Source organism: Pezoporus occidentalis, unplaced genomic scaffold (genome assembly GCF_034315485.1).
Source record: "Pezoporus occidentalis ecotype Australia unplaced genomic scaffold, CSIRO_AGI_Poc_V1 ctg3, whole genome shotgun sequence".
NCBI lineage: Eukaryota > Metazoa > Chordata > Aves > Psittaciformes > Psittacidae > Pezoporus > Pezoporus occidentalis.
Genome location: NW_026914940.1, coordinates 20,013,677 through 20,032,829, shown reverse-complemented (window position 1 = coordinate 20,032,829; position 19,153 = coordinate 20,013,677). Strand labels below are relative to the sequence as shown.

At 46.0% G+C, this 19,153-nt stretch overlaps 1 long non-coding RNA gene across 1 annotated transcript; it reads right to left on the bottom strand.

Annotated features, from left to right (window-relative positions):
• Positions 1-15,379: 15,379 nt before the first annotated feature.
• Positions 15,380-18,301, bottom strand: LOC134168046 (uncharacterized). Its single transcript, XR_009966387.1, has 3 exons — positions 17,642-18,301; positions 16,634-16,683; positions 15,380-16,533 (listed from the first exon to the last, which is right to left on the bottom strand). It is a non-coding gene; the product is annotated as an uncharacterized LOC134168046 (long non-coding RNA).
• Positions 18,302-19,153: the final 852 nt, after the last annotated feature.

Sequence of the window (19,153 nt, the reverse complement as noted above, 5' to 3'; positions counted from 1 at the left end):
GAATGATTGATTTACCAATTCCCCCCCCTCCCCCCGCCCAAAATAATACTTCAGGTAGCAATTAGCCCCTTGTGAAGATCTCTGTGGTCTCACAATAACATTTTCTAATTGTCTGCCTCTTCTGCATCTCCTCCTTGCTGTGTGGAAGTCACATCTGAGCCTCAGACATATTAAGATCCTGACCCAAAATCATCTAAGCACATGGATAACCTTACACCGGCTGGGATGTTACACGTGTGCTTAAGTATTTGCTGGATCAGAGCCCAAGTGCCTGACACCATCATGGAAACCAACCATGCACACAGCGATAGTGAGTGAAGAAAAACAAAGAAACAAGATAGAAATACCCTTTTGCTCCCAAATAAATCTTTCTCCACTAAGGAGAAAGGAACAGAAATCAGTGACAGGAATTCAGTCATCTGTATTTTAGTCCCACCTATATGAAAAAAGAACATTTCCAGTTTTTCAAAAAGTGTTTGCAGTGTTTATCACACTTGGCAAATTTCAAATGTTTTTGCTTTTTTTCTTCTTTCTTTTCCTGCGCTTCCACTCCCTATTTTTCTTCTCCCTTCCTGGAGTTGCTGCTATCCACTTCTGTGTAGCTTATCTTATCCAAGTAGCTGCTAGTATTTAATTTGTAGTAACAAATCAGCAGCCTGCACACTCAACGGAAATACTGTATCACACTCCTGCAGAATACACCAGTGTGTGAATAGCCCCGTTTATTAAAAATATGAACCTTTAACATGGTGTTTCAGTGCCCACGCTCAGGAACAAGAGCGTGACGTTATCCTTCCTTTATGGACACATCACCATCCCAGCACTTCCCATGGCTCTAAGGAGCTTGGAGGCAGGTCAGCTCTTGGCACTGGAGACCTGTTTTCCTCTGCAGTGGTGTTTTGCGGCCCACTCTGGGGAGCCCAGCTGGTGCCTGTGTGCACATCGCTGCAAAGCAGGCAGATTCCTGCACCCTGTCCCTAAAGGAACCCCCCAACGGTGGGGCTTCAGGCTGTGCTCGACACTGCCCCACCCTCGCCCAGCCCCAGCTTGACACCCAGCTGTTACCTGCCCATAGGGAAAATCATATTGGGTTGAATTAAAAAAAATAAATAAAATTTTAGGTTTTAAAAATTTAAAATCTGAGTCTGCTCCAGTTCCTTGCCAGTCCTGACCAGGACATGTCCATGTCCTTCCCAGTCACCCAGCGCATCCCAGCAGCCAATCTCTGTTCCTCAACGCTAGATGGGTAAAGCCTTGCCCAGCTTTTTATCAGTGGTCAGGCAGCGTCTGGAGCAAAACAAAAAGGTCAGTTCAGAAGAAAGCCCTGGACTTTTGCTCTTGGGAGTGGAACTCGCTGTCCTTGCATGCATCGTTATACAGTGTTCCTGTCAGGAGCTTCCTTAACTTTTTCCTCCACAGATAATAGAGAAAGTTTTCCTACTGTCAGTAGCTGCTGAGGAGATAGATAGGAATGAAAGCATTTTTGGCATCAGTTTTCTGGCTTACACCAGGCATCTTTACCCTTTCCTTGATAACAAGTAATTTTCCCCTTTCTCCCTTTGATACCCAAGAGGTAAATGGTGATAAATTTGTCATAAATTTCCTAAACACAGGAGTAGGAGCTGGAGGGGGTATCGTGTTGGGACGTGGAGGATCCTTGCTACTTCAGCAGCAGCTCTTCTCAAGCTAATCAGGAGGATTGACTCTGGCAGCAGCCCAGCCAACTGTATCCCTTCACATCCCACTTCTCCCTTTCACCTTTTCTAGCACCCAATGCTTCCATCTCTCCAGCCGCAGAGGCTGCACTGCTGGTGCCTGCCTGTGTCCCTGACCTTGGTTTGAGAAGGACACCAGTTAGTTACATACCTGTGATGCAAGCTCACAGCACTTGCACAAAGGCAAGCGCATGAGCTGTTTGCATACCACAGGCTCTGCAGCCCCGGCACAGCCTGGCACTGCAACAGGAAGTGGGCATGAAGCAGCAGAAGCAATCGGGCATCTGTGGCAGCAACAAAACCAAAAGGTGCTGATCTCTGGGGAGAGAAGAGCAAAACAGCCCATCGCTAATCATCTCCCACCCCTTCCCCACAGGTGATGACAAACACGGAATCTGTTCCATGTTTTAGATTTTTTCAGGCACCGGCTGGTGCTCTGTGTCTCTCTTGAGTGCTCTTCCCGTGAAACCAGACCTGGCACCACAGCTTGCTCTCCTAGCATGCCCATTTATAAAAGCAACGCTGCACATGAGGCAACTTCATGGCTGGCTCCCACCAGGTAAACAAACAAGCATATGGTGGCTGTGCTCTGAGCCCAGCAGTGCTTTATGTGAATCTGAACATATAGTCAAGACTCCCACAAATCCACCCAATCTGTCAGTCTTTCTGTTGACCTAGCTGACCTAGTAGTCTCCATGGGTTTGCAGTGTTTTGCAGGCAGGTATGAGCTCACTCTGTCCCTGGTTTGAATTGACTGGAAGCCTCATGAGTATGGTTTGCATGGAAAAAAAGCTACTAAAAGCAAGTGAATAACCGCGCTCAATGTTTAGTTGCTGTAGAGCACATGCAAGATCGAGCCAACAACTGCCTGCCAAAACCATGCAGAAATACCCCAAGAATAAATGAATGTAAGACAGGAGCAACCAAATGCTGTAAGATCCAGTTACCAATACTTGCTGTGTTTAATGCTCTAGTTTGTCTTTAACAGGAACCAAGAACTGTGTCATCCTTCAAGTGAGAGGCCTCACTGCACGAAGTACCTTTCAGTCCTTTGCTGAGATGACCCTATCCAGCCACAACAGATGTCCCCAGCCTCCTTGGAGCAAGTGAAAGCTAAGGCTGTTTTCCCATGTTATCTCTGAGTGGGATAATGCAAGTCTCCCAGCTGTGCTAAATCCCAGCAACCTAACTCGGCAAAACAAAACGAACCAGAGCAAACATGAAGCTGTCAACATAACAAGAGGGACATGGCTTCAGTGAGCCAGATGGCCAGCCATGGCTGGATGCTGTGTATCAAGCCCTTACCTGCACTGCCTTTGCACTGTGGGCAAGAGCATTATTTTCCAGCTGGCATACCCTGTTTTTAACGTCAGGGGGTGAACGCCACCCAGCTGTTTGAGGATAGCTTCTAGGTTATGAATGAATTAACTTTTTAAGAAGATGCAAAGAGAAGACAAATATGGACAGATGCAAGAACCCGTACTCCTGACCCATGGAGCCTGAGCACTGCTGCCACCCAGTCCTGCTCAGCCACCCACTCGCAAGGGGATCACAGACCCTACAAGGATTGAGGGGCACCTCTTGCTGCAGCCTGCTCCTTCTCTGCACTTCTCCCTGGAGTCTTATCCCATGGCCAGAGAGCAAAGCCCTGCAATCTCCTCTCCAGAAGGTGATTAGGTGCAAGGCATATTTTATCTCCTTCAGAAAGATTCAGGTAAGAGAGTAATATTTTATTAATACTGAATTTAATGAACTGTTACCCAAAACTGATGAACAAGAAATTGAAAATTTTGCAATGGGTCAAGAAAAAGCTGCCCCAGAACAGTGTTAACTTTGCAAATGAAACTCACCCAAGTAATATAATGCTGTGAGAGTGCCCTGAAAGACAAGAAGAAGGAGAGAGAGAAGTTATGCAGACAGAAAAAAATCCAAATTAAAGGTGATCTAGGTATAGTCCCCAAACAAACTTAATCCTTCATCTCAGTTTGCATTAAGAAAGGGCAGTGAGCACAGGGGCAAAGACAGGGTTGCTAATTAGACTAAGAATATGGGGATCAAAATCACTGACCTGAAATGGAATAAAATTTGAAGAGTTTTAATGTGCCTGAATCGAAAGACCAGATGATCTATATTTAAGAATCACAGAATAATGAAAGAGTTGGCAAATGAAATGGTAAATCTGGCAGCAAGTATTTCTAACAAATAGTTCTACTTCTCAGGCTGTCTCTAATAAAAGAACTGTAAGTAATATGCACAAATGTGGGCCCCTTTATCTGGGCTATGTAGCATGTAAAGCATAAAGCAAAACTTTAAGGGGAGAACAAACACAGAGAAAGAGAATACAAGTCCATACCTTTATTAAACAGATGTGTCCAGTTTAGCCAATATCTATTTTTGAGAAAAGGATTTCACTGGTCAAAAAAAATGAGATTTACCTAGACTCTGCTAAACCATCCAACATGGCACAATATGGAATCATAGCATAGTTAGGGTTGGAAAAGACCTTAAGATCATCTAGTCCCAACCCCCCCACCATGGGCAGGGACACCAAAAAGAAATTATTACTGAAAATGGAGATGATGCAAACTAATACAAGAATCATGAGGTGAGAAGGAACTGGCCAGCAGGCAACACCTTGCTGAGCCTGGAGGGGGCTGGCAAGTGTACACTGCAGAGCTCCTCAGAGATTTAGGCTTAGGAGTGCTCTGATTTAATGTGGCACAAACCCCAGTATTTTGCTGGTTGAATGTGATGCCAACATGGAAGATGGACACAGTGTCAAAAAGGAAGAGCTGGATGGAGAAACTCAAACTAGGAAGGGATGGAGATGCCTGGGATGGGAAGCCTACCTGGCTGGAGGAAACAAAGGCAGTTCTTAATGCTATTCCCTTCAGTTCCAGTCAGACTGGTGGGGCTAAAATGCATTTTCCAAGAAGGCATGAGGGTATGGAGCAGTAGCCATCACTGATTCGAAATACATCCAGCTTTTCCTACAGGCATTGCCCTGAGGACACAAGGCAGGCAATGACACATCTTCCCATTCACTCTACTGCTAGGTTGGATGGCAGAGAGGGACTCTTCATCAGGGACTGTAGCAATAAGGCAGCAGGTTATGGGTTTAAACTAAAGAAGGGGAAGTCCCGATTAGATATAAGGAAGAAGTTCTTTACTGTGAGGGTGGTGAGGCACTGGAACAGGTTGCCTAAAGAAGTGGTGAATGCTCCATCTCTGGCAGCTGGACAGAGCCATGGGCAACATGGTTTAGTGTGAGGTGTCCTTGCCCATGGCAGGGGAGTTGGAAGTAGATGATCTTAAGGTCCTTTCCAACCCAAACCATTCTATGGTTCTATGATTCTATGACTTGGACGTGCAACTTTCCTTTTCAAGGTAAGTGTCTGGCAAAGAGCGCGGATTCCTTGAAACTACAATCCACAATGAAGGGGGAAAGCAGTTCAAATATTTGACTTCTGTTAACTGTCTGCATATTTATCTCTTTTGAATAGTTTTACTGAAAGGTACTTCTGTCCTGGAAAAAGGCAGAAATCATTCCTAAAAGGCAAAAGAAGTGTGTTCCACTATGCTCGTAATTACTCACTGTTTTAAGCTGTTGTCATGCAACATCTCATAACTAGGCAGTGCAGAAACAAAAACAATATAAAATAAGCCTGGATTTATCTCCTGGAAATTCTGTGTTGGAAAATGAATTGGATGAAGGAGATTTTCACATTGCCAAGGGGCAAATTCTATTGGATTTTAAGGTCTTTGGTGGATTAGCAGCAATAAACACAGAGAGCATAAGGCAGTTAAGCTGGGGGTACATAGTAAATGGCATCTACACAACAGAGAAGTCAGTGCCACCTTCACACTGACAGGCAAGAACTAGATCAATATAGTTGATCCAAAGAAGGGGGTAGGACAAAATGAAACGGAAAAAGCCATTGCCTCGCATTATCATGATCATTGCCTTTGATTTTTAAAACAGCCAGCAAAGCAGATAAGCCATTAGAAATGCATTTTTAAAATGAAAATATTGCTAGTAGAGGGAACAGTGGAAGCCCCTAGGATGAGTAAGAACTGATTCCCACTACTGGTTGGAATAAATCCATTTTACTATGAAAGGAGGCAAAGTAAACGAAAAAAGAAATTGTTTTTTTTTTATTTCTCCTTATAGTGCCGAAGCAAGCTCACTATTATCTCATTATTGGAAAAGTGTTATCTCCAAGGGTCAAGAGTGAAACTCAAATTCCTCTGGAGTCACATCATACGGTCACTACACTCCCCACTGCTGTGACTCCAGACATACTCCATGTCCATATGACTCTTCACTACAGGGCACCCAATTCTCTCCCACATCTGCAGACAGCTCCAAAATCCTCCCAGTTCTTCCCTGCTGTTTCCAATCTGCTTCCATGGGGTGCCCAGCTCATCCCAAGGGTCAATAGGCCAGCCATGCTCTGTCTTTGACCCCCTGCTATTCCACGTTAACAGTTTTGGACATGTTAGCTGAACCAGAAATGATGCTGGTAGCAATGGTGGACCTCATCACACACTGCCGGACTGCTTTAGCAGTACATCTTAACAGATTAAACTGCATAAAGAAGACCTGGAGTCTCTCTGTGCTTCCTTGGGTGGGATATTGTTCATTTTGGTTTCTTTTACAAAGCGACCAGTTTTCACAAAATATAGAAGAACCTGTTCTCCTTGAAATTTCTACCCGTCTGCCAGCCCGGATCTAGGCAGAGGTTTCAAAAGCTCTTTGGGGGATGGAGGGGAAAGCGAGACAAAAGTTGAAGACATGCTCAGGGAGACAGCATGCTCAAAGAAATCCCATTTTGATTGACAATCAGGGCAAAAGGAGCACTCCTCCGTTCTTGCTGCTATGCAATACAGCAGATCCTGGATGCATTTCCCAGCCTGGTGTACTGCCATTGCAGAAGCCATGCTGAGTGAGCCACACTCCTCTCCTGCAGCCTTACTCGTGCTAGGAGGCTTGCTGGAGATCACATAATCTGAAGGTTCTGAGAAACAAACCACAGGGTGTCAAAATTATTGAAATTGGCAAGTTGGCAAGAAAAAGAAGTGAATCTTTCAGCCAGCTACAGCTTTTTTAACACCAGGATAAAACAAAAGCAGGGACTTTCAGAAGAGCTCTCTACATCCCAGAGTATTTTGCATATTGGGAAAGGTATTGGCCTAATTTGCTCCCTGTGCACAGTAACTCCAAAGCCTGTTACTAACTGTTGTGGTAGATTGACATAAGGAAGTTAACTCCATCCCGATCAGACCCAGTACAACCATGCTGCAACTAGGACTGATACTGCTGGGGCTCACAGCCTGCTACACATCCCTTCGCTGTCCTCTGGCACAAACCATACTTCCAGGAAGTACCTCACACCTCTATCAAGCATGGAGAAATATTTCCAGTGTTGTCTGGAGCACTCTTCAAGGTGAAGCTCTGAAGTTTCAAGTGGTTTTGCTGCAATCAGGAAGAGCTACAGCACCTTGTCATCTTGCACAAGCTGGTCGTTCAACTTTTTACTCCAAAAGAGGCAAGAGACAATGTAAATGGAAAGGTTATCAGTCATTTTTAAAGCTTTTCATGCAAATGACCTTCCTCAGTTTGGTTGCTACTTGCAACTCCAGCTCAAGTCTCTCTTGTCAGGACGGTTTGTTGTGCAAAGGTCTCCTGGGCAATGTGAGTAGAGCTTGTGCTGAGGTGCCAGATGCTGGTTCATTCTCTTAGTCTTGAACTTAAAGCCTAGCAGATCCTTCTAGTCTTTCTCCAAATAATGTACAATCCAATATACTTGGGCCACAGCGCAGATAACAGACCTGCAAACCTGCTGAAATGGTCCTTACCATTCTCTGTTCTATGTTCATCTCCTAGCCCAGCACTTTGAGCCAGTGCTCCCAGACAGGAGCCCAGGGAAACCAACACCAGCACACAGCCCTGGGTTGAAGGGAATTCCTGCCTGTCATGTGTGTGCTGAGATTACCTCTTACTGTGGAGGAGCAGGAAGTCCAGTGACAATCCAGAAGTTAGGGCTTGTGGGATAAAACTGCTTCGGAAGTCTGGAAAAATCTAGCGTTTCACTATAACCAAAGCTGTCTCTGTTTCTGGCATTGTTACCTAGACAGCTTAAAAAAAAAAAAAAAAGTAAACATATCTTCTGCATTCCCATTCCTACTTATGTGGGTGTAAGTAAGGAGTAACTGCCCAGATGACTGGAGGTTCCCTGGAGTGCCAAAGAGCAGCCGGATCCAGGATGGGCTCAAGTTGCATCACATGGAGCCAGGGCTGAATAGGACTAAAACCAGTGGAGTTTGGGCAGCCTGAAGGTCTCTGGTCCCTCCACATTGTCATGATACAAATGATATTTACTGTGGAAAAGGGGAGAATGTACTGAAGCATTAAATAGGGTGGTTATTTTCATTAGTGGTACCACCAGAGACCCCATTACAGAAATGCAGCGTAAGTGGGATGCAGCTCTTTCTGCCAGAGCCTTCAACATGCAGAATTAATTCCTTCTCTTACTGGGCTCTCCTGCCCAGTGGAACTTGTCCAGATGTAATCAATAGCAGGATGAAAGACTGCAGGAACACAGCCATTGCAGTGGGCACACTGAGTATCTGAAGGGATTCATGCCAGTACCCAAAGCTGAAAACAACCCTGCGAGAGCACCTCAAGAAACACAAGAAAGATGTAGCTCCATCTAAATACTGTTTACATCTTCAGTGGTTCAGGGTACAGAGTTACAGCTGCAAGTCAGACCTTCATTTCAGTAAATGAATTATATCAGAGGTTAGTAGCAAAGTCTCAGTGACATTTATGAGAGACTTCTTTATATGGACAGTGTTTATGAACAACCCTGAAACATTTGGAAACGATTTGTTTTTTCAGACACATACTACTTAGCTCACCATAGCTAAAGACAGATTTTGGACTAAGAAGGGTGGAAATGTATCCAGAATCAGCCTGTTAAAGGTGTTTCAGCCCAGTTCCACTGTGCTGACATATTTAACCAGTTCAGGAGACTGGGGCTTGTTTTCGGCATCTGTGTGCTTAGCACTGCAGACATCACAGACACTCCAGGACTGGCAGGTTTGACATCCCCCTCCCAGCAGCTTCACCCCCTACTGAAAGTTTACCTACACTGGAAAGCAATGGGTGTCCATATATTTCTGTTTCTAATCCTCCCACCATGCCTTTTAAAACCCTGCCTGAACAGAGCATTGCAAATTATTTTGAGTGTTAATTAGAAGTGAACCTGTCCCCCTTTTGATGAGAAGCTGAATGAATGAAGCTCGAATACATCCTGAGATGTATTCAAGCAGTACACCTCAGGAGGAAAAGGTGTCAGCATCTGTCATAGGAGCAGGAGGGCAGGAAGGACGAGAAATGTCCAGCACACTTGTAGGCTGCTCAGTGATGAGAAATGATCTCTCACTGGCTCCCCTGCTGAGGTCTCTGACCAGCCAGTCCCTCCAGCCGGACACCAGTACCCAAACACAAAGAATGGCTTACTGCACACAAGGAGGTCCCACAGCCCAGACCAACCTCTCTGTAAAAGGGCTTCTGCACAGCCTTTTAGCTGCTTTGTGGAACAGCGAGTCCTCTTTAAATGCAGAATGTTAAGATTTCAGCTAAATTCTAGGAACGTTTTCTATATTAGTAGCAGCTTAATAACAAGAAGGAGCAGGGATGTACTGCCAATATCAGCTGGCTCTGGGGATGGGAATGTGCAACTGGGCTGTGGCTGAATGCTGGGAGGTTGGATGCCCTGGGTGGGCAGCCAGGAGGAGAAGAAGGAGGAGGAAAAGGAGGAAAAAAAAAAGAAAGAGGATGACAAATGTTTGCTAAGGAAAGCCCCGCTCCAGCAGGTATGGTGGCATCAGAGGCAGCACCTGGCTGTGGTGTTTTCCAAAAGCTGGCTCAAGACCTGGCTTAATTTTACTGTTCACCAGACTGTGTTGGAACAAAACCACATCTCTGGCATGTTCAGGCACTGACACGATGATTTAAGAGCCTTGTTTCACACATTTGCAGCCCTTCTGGAGACACATGCTGATGCCTACGCCTGTTTACACCTCTGCCTGTGCTGCCAGCAGTGGCTAGGGAGAACTGTCCCCAACAGCCTCCCTAATCTGCTGTCTGAGCACTTAATCACTGACTTACAAGAGTGTTTGGGAAGTGAGTGGCAGGAGCCTTTACAAAGGTTTTCCAGTCACTGTCAGCTGCCCTGAAAGATTGTCCAGCCTCATGCCTGCTTATTTAATATAGTTTTGCTGGTTGGGAACAGCCCCCACTGGAGCTATGAGGACCAAAGCTCTCAATTATTGTTAAGTGAGAAGCTGAGAAACTGGATAGCAATGAGGACTGTAGTGCCAGAGGGTCCCCCTACGCTGTTCGTCCTCTTATACAAGGAGCTAGGGACACAGCCAGCCCCACAACTTGGGGTAATGAAAGCAGTTTAAAAAATCTTGCAGGTGTCAGTGCTATTGCACTGTAAAACCTAATCCAACAGTCCCTGCAGCCAGCATCATCCTTTCCACTGACATTAAAAGTTGCTGGATAAGGGCCTGAGTGACTAACAAGTACAATATTTGAAATAGAGGCGTGGGGCATATTTGCAGGAATATGAAAAAAAACTCCATTCACTCTCTCTTCAGTAATTAACTTTAAAAGATGCCTATTGTCACTAAGTGGTTTGAAAACATGCTGAGTCTGAAAGCATAGAACCCAAACTGTACATTTCTGAGCCAAAAAAGCTTATCTGAACACAGGTGGGGCATGCAGAGAAAGGGGAGCAAGTGCTTCTGAAAATAAATTCAGATAAATAGATATCAATTGATGTGAATATAGCAGAGGTTGTATGAAGTCACAGAACATGTAATGAGAAATCCTATTAAAAATCCTAAATTGGGCATCCCTTCAGTCTGGAACCAGGATAAATCAGGGGATATTTTCATGCTCTTCAAGTGTCAGAGCTCACCAATAATGGTCTGAAATGAGTTTTAATTGCATGAGTGTATAACTATATATAAGATATGCTTAATCACTGCCCTTAATGCCCATCTCCAAAGTCTAGGTATGATGCTATCGTCCCCTGCTTCAGTCACAGAGGGGAGACAGGCACCTTCAGAGAGCAATTTATCTCTTCCTAGTGCATGCACTTAAAGGCATTTTGACCACATCTGTGTCCCGTGTATGTCACAAAACCCACAGAAACCAGTATGAGGTCACCAGGGTCTCCAGAGTGACTCCCTGTCTCCTTGCAATGAGTGTGACCGCCTGTCTGCTGCTGAGGAGCAAACTGAGGGGTCTGATGGCCATGGGGGAGATGAGGGCTGGACAAGGGAGGAGTCATCACTAAATTGCTGGGGCCCATCAGGATTCCTGAGACCCTGGGGTCTCCCAGGAGACAGAGGACAGGGGGTCCTCCCAAACAGCACTTGTGCAGAGCTGCAAGGAGGTTGCTGGGACAGCAGGGACTGCTGCTGGGGTCCAGGCTTCAGGCTTGGAAGAGGGATACCCCCTGGCGCAGGATGCCTCAGCACTAAGTGAAGGAGTCACAGGCTTCCAGCCATTAGCTTACCTTTGCACTAGACTTCATGCTTCTCATGGAAGTTGTATTTCTAATCAGTGTGTTTTCATAAAACATCAGAGACTGTGGCTGCATTTCCACCGGTCTTTATGGCTGAGCAGGCACCACGTCTTTTGTACTTGAGAGCCCTCCCCGCTTTGCTTCTGCGCTGACACTACAGTCTGAAAAGCAGCTGCGGACCATTTTTAGGACCCTGACTTACACCATGAGCACTCCTGCAGCATCAGGCTACAAGCGGTATCTTCACTGGGCAGTGGAGACATATGAACCCTTCACAAACTGTTGAGACAACTAACACTGTGAATGAAGGGAGCACATCAGGAATGAAAGCTCTAGCTCTCATTTCTGAACTCCCATGGAGTTTTCAAATCCTGATCTTGCTACTCTTGTATTTCCGAGATGGTAGCTTCCCTGTGCTTCATTCTTCTGAGCAGACAAGGGCAGGAGGGAGATGAATGCAAATTTGCTCCTGTTTTTTTCATGAGCTCAGTGGCAAGATTAAACAAAGAATATTAATGCGCTCATCACAGATCTCTGCAAATAGCCAATTCTAGGGATGTCCACAGCCTAGGAGTATTCAAAGATCAGCTGCACATAAAATACAGAAATCATCTATAATGTTTAGTTAATATATATTTTCTACAATTCCTGAGCTTGGTGCTGAGGGTTCATAAGTGAAACTTCCAGGCACCAGTTTTCCCAAGCCCTTGAGCGGCTCCTGCACCAGCAGAGCTGTGGGAAAGCCAGGCAAAGTGTAGCAGGCCCAGGGTAGAAGGGAAGGTTTCCTCACATGGTGGGAGAGCCCCTGAGCCAAGAGGTCTCAGCACCTATGTCCTCTCAGACAGAAGGGAACTTGCAAACTTCACAAAGCCCTTCCTCAGCATCACTCCAAGTTTTGCTCTGAAGAGATCTGCAATGCCCTCAACTGACCAGCTGGATTTCCCATCCTTAGAGCTCTGGGTGAACCCAACAGAAACTGCTGTACAAGGGCAAGGATTGGTGGCCTAGTGTCAGAGAGGAACTGCAGAGGAAAGCCCACACATCAGGCAAGAGGTGGAGAACCCAAAGATTCCAACAACAGAAATTCACCGCAACTGCCAGTGAAAGGGTACCACCGACAGGAGCCTGCTGCAAACAGAAACTGGAGAAAACAAGTGTGCTCCTTCAGAAGTGAAGGCTGGGTGAGTATTATTCCCCATTTCCTAGAAACTTCAACTGTGGGGTTTGGTGGGAAAGATGATATAACCCAGAGCTTTTTTAGTTGGCGTGGAGGGACAAACCTTATGTACAAGGTCTTCAGTGGCTTCCTTCCTGCTGAAGAGATAGTTAAACTCCACCGGGCTAACTTCTCAGGCTGGACATGGAAGATCTGATTTATCTGTTTTTTCACCACTTCAGCACAAACCAGGGTTAAAACTGCAGCCAGGTTTGTGCGAGCACATCCCAGGGTGTATGTGAGGCTCCAGGCTGAGCCCAGGTGAGGAGGGAGAAAGGCCTTTTGCAGTGAAGCAATTCAGATGCTTTATGTGTGAAGAACATCACATCTGTCCTCCTCTGATGTACCGGAGGTGGGGAGGGTGGGGAGTGCTGGTATCAGCCGTGCTTCAGAGGACTTCCCAGCACGAACGTGCTTTGTCTGAGCTGCCTGCGTGAGAAGGCTGAGGGCTGCTGTGTGGGAGCACAGGCTGAAAGCAAAAGGAGCCTTTCACTTGCTGGCTGTAACCAGCAGCTAAGCTGGAGTGAGGGCTGCGTGGAAGGGGAGGAGGAGGAATGCTAAGTCCCGGCAAAGCAAATATCACCATATGTGCGCTCCACGTAAAAACAGAAGTGTAAACAGAGCCCTTTCCAAAATAAACACCTGCAAAATAAACACAGAAGGGCAAGATATTAAACAAAAATAAGCGCCAAGGTATAGAGAAATGCCTCAGCAGCCAGCCACTGGCCCGAGGCCACCAGAACCGCTCAGCTTCCCTCTTCCTGCATCTTCTCCTGTAAATAAAGCTGCTGTGGAGAACACGCATTGAGTGAAGGGGATTGATGTCCCTGCGCGGCTGCGAGGGCACCGACCCTGCAAGGAGGCCGCTTGCTGGGGAGCAGAGCTTCTGCTGGGGCCAGGGCTGCCGCCAGCAGAGCCACAGCACCCGGCGTGCACCAAGCAGACAGCAGCAGGCGCAGAGAGAAATGAGGAACAGGGGTCCTGCAAGGGAAGGGACAAGTAGGGCAGGCTCAAACAGTCCATCACCACTCCTGTGACTGTCAGTAAAAAAGGAAGCTCTCTGCCCCGGGTGTTTCTTTGCTCCCCCTGCCCTGCCAGGGCTGCTGTGTGCCTTGGGATGAGTTGCATGGCCACCACCATGAGCAGACAGGAAAGTGCTCAACCTCTCTGGGATGATCTGGGACTAAATGCAGGCCACTGCAGGGGCACGCTAAGCCTGGGCAGCAGCCCAGCTCCCACCATCTCTCTGTGCTCTTCAGAGGCTGACAAACAGTTTTTGTCCTCCAGCACAATGATGGCCCTATTCTGCAGGCTTTGACACAGCGATGATCCAAACCAGACCCCTGCTTTCCTCTCAAGGGTTTTTCCAGCATATGTCTCATGCTGCAGTGGAGATGGACAGAGTCTGCCCTCTCCAAGGACAGAGAGCTGTGTGCAGCCTGCTCCCTCTGCCCCTTATGACGCTGCATCCCAATCCCAATCCAGAGATGCAGCTCAACCTCTGCATCCTCCATCCCTCCATGCTCCTTCAAAGGCAGCATGTGGTGAGAAATTCTCCCCCTGGTCTGACTGTACTGGGTTTGTGTGACAAGGTTTTGGCAGATGGGAGCCTACCAGGGTGGCTTCTGTGAGAAACTGCTAGAAGCTTCCCTTATGTCTGATAGAGACAATAACAGCTAGCTCCAAGATGGACCCACTGATGGTACACCAGCAATGGTGGTAGCACCTCTAGAATAACATATTTAAGGGGGGGGGGAGGGAGGGAGAAACACAACAGCAATTGTAGCTGGAGAGAGGAGTGAGAACATGAGAATGGCAGCCCTGCAGACACTGATCAGTGCAGAAGGAGCGGAGGAGGAGCTCCAGGCTCCACCTGCAGCCCATGGAGGACCCCACACCAGAGCAGGAAGATGCCTGAAGGAGGCTGTGTTCCTGTGGGAAGCCCGTGCTGGAGCAGGCTCCTGGCAGGACCTGTGACCCCATGGAGAGAGGAGCCTGTGCTGGACCAAGTTTGCTGCAGGACTTGTGACCCCATAGGGGATGCACAGTGGAACAATCTGTTCCTGAAGGACTGCACCCCATGGAAGGGACCCACACTGGAGCAGGGGAAGAGTGCGAGGAGTCCGCCCCTGAGGAGGAAGGAACAGCAGAAACAACGTGTGATGAACTGACCATGTTAAGCCAGGGAAGAAGGGAAGGGTAGGGGGAAGGTGTTTTTTTTTTTGTTTTGGTTTGTTTTTTTTTTTTAAGATTTGTCTTTATTTCTCATTTGTCCCACTCTGATTTGAGGGGTAATAAAGTGATGTCTTTCCCCAGGTCAAGTCTGTTTTGCCAGTAACAGTAATTGGTGAACAATCTCTCCCTGTCCTTATCTTGACCCATCAGCCTTTTGTTATATGTTTTTTTCCCTGTCCAGTTGAGAAGGGGAGTGATAGAGTGGCTTGGTGGGCATCTGTCAGCCAGCCAGGTCCAACCCACCACACTGACCTACAAGCCAGTATCCAAAACACATGTCTAAAGGATGCCCTGGGACCGTGAACACATCTGCTACGATGGTGGGACTTGTGTCTCCATTCTTCAACTCAAACATCAGCTGGTGAATGGATGCTCCAGACCCATTTATCTGCCAGTCTAGGGATCACCACAGCCCCACGAAGATGGAGTGCCATGTAATTGAGTCTGCAAGTTTAATTTACTGAGTTGCCATTAGTACTAACTGTTTTTCCACCATTTTCCTCCATAGTGTTATCTCCTTTAGGGATGTAGTTTTGCAGTGAAGCTGAGCCCTGGCTGAGCACTGGCCATGCAATGTACACATCCTTCTGCTTACCATTTCTTAGCAGTCACCTATAATTTTTCATTTCCCAAGTCTGTTGAGGTCCTTGGAACAGAACAGTCCCGTCCTGAGCACGTATGAACATCACCTCGCACAGAAGGGCCTGGTTGCCAGAGGGGATTTGTCTGTCTTGCAGCTATGTCCCATAAATGTTAGACAATTCAGTTCTTGCTTCTCATGGACCGGGGCTCTCTAACAAAGGGATGGGAGCTTTGTCATGGAATATCCTGGACCTTAAGATGAGGAATGGATGTGTTTTCTGCTTTCCACAAAATCCGCTGAGAGCTAAGCACCATAACCATTCTTATTTGGGTAAACCTCAGACTGCAGCAGATGGTTGATAAAAAGGTTGTTTTGGGTTATGGTTTATATTGTAAATCATGTATCTTGGGCAGAGCATATGTGAATAGTTGTGAGATTAGCCACAGATACCGGGACTAGGGACTACATCTGTAGTGGCTTTTAGAAAGCTGAGCTTTCCATATCCCGTATCTGCTGTATATCTAGTGGACTGACCTCTTTAAAAAGAAACTTTACAGATGATGCTATTAAAAAAAGAAGAATTTACTTTACCATCACAGAAATACATATTAAATCTCAGTCTTTCCTAAGCCCTAAAGTATTTCTGGTTTATGCTTAAGGCGCTCACGCTATAAATCACTAGTGTTTCTTGCACTAGTATAAATCACTAGTGGAAGAAGTTTCCTTTTCACGGCAACCTCTTCAATTCCATACTCATTTGGCACATGAAACACAAGAGCCTGCCAACCTGCTTCTTCTTTTCATATCTCCTGGCCATTTAACAACAGTAACTCATGTTAATGAGGTTGTACACTTGCTCATTCCCTTAAAAAGTAACACACAGCTCTTTCAGATAGGGCCCTCATCGCTGTGCAGATGCTTCAAAGTCCAGATGCAGAATGAATGAGCTCATACCGATGGCTTTGTCACCTCAGTGAATGTGCTTGTCTTTGATGGTTTGTCTTCTTCTGTGCTCTAGGAAAGAGGAAAACTTCTGCTGTTAACAAAAAATAAATGCATACAAAACAGGAAACACAAGAATAACAGCAGCCCTAGAGGTCTAGGTTGGCTCACCATGGAAATACAAGGAGTGTCACCCTCTTGCTAACATGTATCAGAGCAGATCCTCTACTAAAATTACTCTACATAGATATATTTTAAAATTAAGTTTGCAAACACTGAATACAGCCTGTTAGGAGAGGTTATCCTCTACTACAAAAAGGCACACACTGCACTTCACCATGGCTGAGCTCAAAGATGGTCTTTAAAGAGAATTCTTTAGCAGCTAGTCTGTATTATGAAAAGTATTGCATTAATATTCAATCAAATTTAATACTTCAAATCCCCTCATTTGTTTAACTCTTCGATGTATGAATTACTGAATCAGAGCAATTGCCAAAAACAGTTCCATTTTAAGGAAATGTCCCCATATAATGTAATGCAGGTGAAGATGATATAGCTTTATTTGCTATTGTCATGTTCTCAAAGCTCAAGATTAATTTGCTAAATCAAACATTGCAATCAAATTCCCTTTGATGGCTCATCTTTCAGTTTGCAGAAACTAAAGCTTAGAATACCTTGAAATAAATGCCAAACTGTGATTGCTGCTCCAGCCAGATGGAGTTATTGGCATTAACACAGTTGAATAAACTTAGTGTAACTAAAATGAACATTTTTCCCAATCTATATTGCATACTGCAGGTGTACTGCTCAATTCATTAAGTAAAATTATTCCATTTAATTAAGGACGGGAGAGTGCAATACAAAAGTAACAACAGCTTTCCTGCAATTAAGCAAGTGGGATTTTCCCTTTCTAGGGTAAAAGCCACATACCATAGGCCTGTCCTAGCAAGGAACTCAGTCACTGTCCCCTCTGAAGCTGCTTTCACCAGAGTTATCCTGTGTGGCTCGTGGACCCCCCTCAGGCACCCCCAGCCTCTCCATCCTGAGGCAGCACAGATTTGGAAACACCTCCTTATTTCATGGATTGTCCTCCTTGCTTTTAAAGTGCAGACAAAATACCCTCTAAAGAAGAGCTTTTGTCTTGGGCTGCTGCCAAAGGGCTTTACTGTGCAGAGGGCAGGTGAGCCACCTGCCAGTGTGTGTGAAATGGCATCACCAAGCACTGTAGGTTTGCCTGTCAACATAGGTAAAGAAGATTGCAAAAATGATATGAAGTAGATGAAGGGCACTGCTGGTACTGTACTCCAGTAAATGATCTCAAGTTCGTTCACTGAAAGGCACTCACCTGGGCAACCTGCTCCAGGATGACAGTGAGTGCCAGAGTCACACAGGATTCAGTCAGAGCTAGGCACAGATGTACAAACAGGGACATGCTCTCTTTCTCCAGTCAACTGCGTTTCAAAACACACAGAGTGTATTCCTCAGGCTCCTTGTCACAAGCTGAGTTCCTTCAGTAAAGAAGAATTTGATTTGGGGGCCGGCTTTCCTATTATCATCCGTTACAGAAATATTTCTTCTAAAGCATCTGGAAACTGTCACTGTAGAAGACAGGTTCTGAGTTAAAAATACTGAGAGTCTGACCCTACTGAGCAATGCCTGTCTACCAGCAGTGTTTGTAGCTACTTTAAATACAAATGAACTGTGTTGCCTATAAATAATGGACAGAGTAAAAAGACATTGGAAGGAACCTAAGCTCAGCATCTTTTGTGTCTGCGGGTTTCTGCTGCAGAGAGTTTCTGGTTTTCATTTCCTTGGGGTTTTTGAACAGTAGTATCATATAATATGTCATCTGTTTACTGGAATGGAAAGTGAGTGTAAATACTGAGAAATCTGATAAACAATACTGTAAATTCAGAGCTCAGCAAGTAGGCATCTGAAAGCACATCCCAGCAGCTTCCCACTGCTCTTCAGGAATTGTTGACATTCGCTCACGGAAATTACGACATTTTAATCTGGTCATGCATCTTAATCAAGGGAGGAGAGCGGAGAAACAGCTTTTGTGTCTGAATTTGACTAGCATACTCTGTGAAGGCACTGAGATATAACATGGCTGAGCAGCTGCAGAGGAGACTGAAACTGAACTCTTTTGGTGCCCCTTGGCCTGATGTGTTTGCGCTGTTTGAGTGTGTATGTGACTGTAATGGGATAAAAACGTCAGTGTGAGCTTCTAGATAAACCTTCACTTGAGCTTCTTTCTTATTCACTGCAGTCCAAACTTAAAGGGGCAATAGGGACACCAACTGGGGTTTGGCTCTGCCAGTTGTCTTGCAGCCCAGCAAGAGGTCTGTAACACCGTGACAGCACTGGTGTGAACCTGAGCATCCGCACTGGGCATGCAACCAGCAAAACCGCAGTGCCACGGTGAGCCTCCTGATACCTCCTGAGCAGAGGAGCTTGGTGTCTATTTTTATTCAGTGCATGCACTGAGCTTAGAGGGAGCTCTGGCTTTTGAGAAGCAGTTTCATGTGTCTCCTGTTTTGACACAGGTCTTCCTCATCCTCAAAATCAAACGCATTTTTTCCTTTGTGCTCTGTTCCCTAGAGAAGCATCCTATTGCACTGATTCATATCCCCTGGATCCCCTCAGTTTTTCTGTCACACTCTCCCCTCCCCACCACTTACACAGCCCACACTGGACATGCAGAACCACCTCTGCTCTCCAGCTCCCTGGTTCCCTGCTCTGCGACTGCTGCTGGCCACAGTGTCCTGCTTCGTTCCAAATTACAGGGTTTGATTTGCAAAGCAGCTAAGTCCCTTGCTTGCTCTTTGCAAGTTCTTCAGTGACAAAGATTTGCTGG